The sequence below is a fragment of the Salvelinus namaycush genome, chromosome 6 (genome assembly GCF_016432855.1).
Source record: "Salvelinus namaycush isolate Seneca chromosome 6, SaNama_1.0, whole genome shotgun sequence".
Lineage (NCBI taxonomy): Eukaryota > Metazoa > Chordata > Actinopteri > Salmoniformes > Salmonidae > Salvelinus > Salvelinus namaycush.
In genome coordinates this window covers 19,811,598-19,814,066 of record NC_052312.1, presented here as the reverse complement: position 1 = coordinate 19,814,066, position 2,469 = coordinate 19,811,598, and the positions used below count along the sequence as shown (strand labels likewise).

At 36.6% G+C, this 2,469-nt stretch overlaps 1 non-coding gene across 1 annotated transcript; it reads right to left on the bottom strand.

Annotated features, from left to right (window-relative positions):
- Positions 1-1,864: 1,864 nt before the first annotated feature.
- trnal-cag lies at positions 1,865-1,947 on the bottom strand. Its single transcript has one exon. It is a non-coding gene; the product is annotated as a tRNA-Leu (tRNA).
- Positions 1,948-2,469: the final 522 nt, after the last annotated feature.

Here is a 2,469-nt window from a genome sequence, read left to right as displayed (position 1 = left end):
ATACCAGCATCGTGAAGGGAAAGACTGTATTCAGCTACAATCAACCCAAAAAGAACAGTACTGACTCTGTCATACTTTTCAGCGGTAGAATGATTTTCCAGTACTGATAGACTGACCCATGGCGCTACTTTAAAACTGGTTGGATGGTCTCATTCGTCATCCTGAGAGATGGGTATGGTGGGACACTGCAGCGCATAGCCTATGTTCTCTCCGATAGAGTTTTTATTGTGAGGTTTTTTGTGAGAATGGATTGCAGCGGTTTGGGTAGCGTAGCTACATTGAAACAAAACGTAATTGTGAACGTCACTACTTTACAAACAGACCCACAATAACCATGGCACAAATATAACACAAAACTATAGGGAGTGGGACACACCAATAGGCTACCTTTGAAAAAAACTATTTGACTATCTATGAAACAACTCGTGCTTTTAATTTATCAAACATGCGTTTACCTCATCTCTTACACTATAAACCATTGTAAATGTGCCAAAATGTTTGTTTTTTAACACATAGGTTTCTAGATCCATAACAAACATTTATGGTTTTGATAAATGTGATTTTGATCACGATGGCATTATGACTGACTCCACCCTTCCTGGCCACCACGGATAAGTGCCCCCCCAGGCTTCTAGATCTGTCTGTCACCGTGGATACGTGGCACTTTGTTACGTCAATTACAGAAGGGTGATAAAGGTGAACATGTCACATAATATCATCGCTGTCTGTTGGCATTAGCAGGGGAAATTATCCCAGTGAAAGACTTGCGGAGCACTACTGGGCGCATAAACAAATATGTGGAACAAATAGGTGGAGAGAGCTAGTGAGGTGTAGGCCTAACCTTAGTTGACCTGCCTGTAGGCTAGTTATTAAAAACTGTTATATGATGTTTTTCCTGAATCACTAATGAGTTGGTAACATTTAACACAAATAAAGGCTAGCCCAGTTGAATATAGTCACAAAGTCACTATTAGCCTACCGCCCATTCACCTTACCTGTTGTGCGCCAAAATTGTCAATGGAAAAAATCTGGCCCATCCACCGTTCTTTTTCGCTCCTATTTGTACGTTTCGTAATCGTTGTAAAGACTGATTCCATGCATTAGAGCATTATCTATCTTTTATCAAAGCAAACCATTGTGACACATTCGATTCATTATTTTAAAGCCTTAACCAACATGGAATTCATTTAATCAAATGTTATCGCTTTGGATGGATCACAAGGTATACACATCGGGGAAATTATGGGGAAAATATTTTGATCAAATATGTTCAGAATTTTTTCAGAACTATTCATGGTTCTACACCTTTGTAGTTGATGAAAGGCATGCCATTATAACAATTGTTAGAGGTTGTCCATGGCCAATTTCTAGAAGTTCCATAAAATTGTTTAGTTTTACAATTAGGCTATTCGACCAACTCATCTGACATTTTTGCATACGAAATAAGTCTCTATTTACATTGATTCCTGCAAAAGAAATATACATGTTGTTGCTGCTTTCAGATGTTTTTTGTTAGTTGTATAATTATTTATTTATACATATTTGTTTACTGAAACATGAAGAATATATATATAGGAAAATACTTTTTTACATCAATATGTTCAAATAAACGAATTATAAGATGAATAACTATACAAACATTTATTCAGACAGCCTGGTGAAGATATTGGCCTACACCAATTATTGCAATAGTTATTGCACAAGACAATGAATTAATTATAATTCTGAACTTGATTGATTTCTCATCTTTATGTTGATTATGTAACACGAATAAATGTTGTGCAATGAAACGAATAGAGGTTCAAAATACGAGAAGTTAGCATTATCATTCGATCTCTTTTCTCAGAATTTGAGCAAAAGTTATTGTCAGAAGTGGGATTCGAACCCACGCCTCCAGGGGAGACTGCGACCTGAACGCAGCGCCTTAGACCGCTCGGCCATCCTGACACACCGATCTTTTAAAATGTTGCAAATATAATAGCTTTTGATCAGCACGTGTTTTAACATGTTTAACGTTTAACACGTACATCCTTTTGAGAGTCTGTACATTGGCATTATATTGCAAAACATACATTAGCGACTGTCTCTGCTAGAAATGTTTACGTTGGGAATCAACACTGGGGTCTATCTGGCGATTTCAGAACCGACTTCAATGGAATGAGATATGTTACTACTGGACTAGAATAAAAACGTGCTACGATGGATAATTCTTTAGTTAATAATATACAAGATAATATTGTTATTATAATAAGTCATTGATGTAGCCTATGGCTCAGGGATGATGGCTAGGACACTGAAAATGAACCCATTTTCATGTTCTATTTTTATTATAGGCCAACATTTTCTATTTTTAATAACAGGCCTACCATGTCTTGTTCTTGACCTCACTCATTGGATGCCATATGGACTTTTATTTTTTATTTCACCTTTATTTAACCAGGTAGGCTAGTTGAGAACAAGTTCTCATTT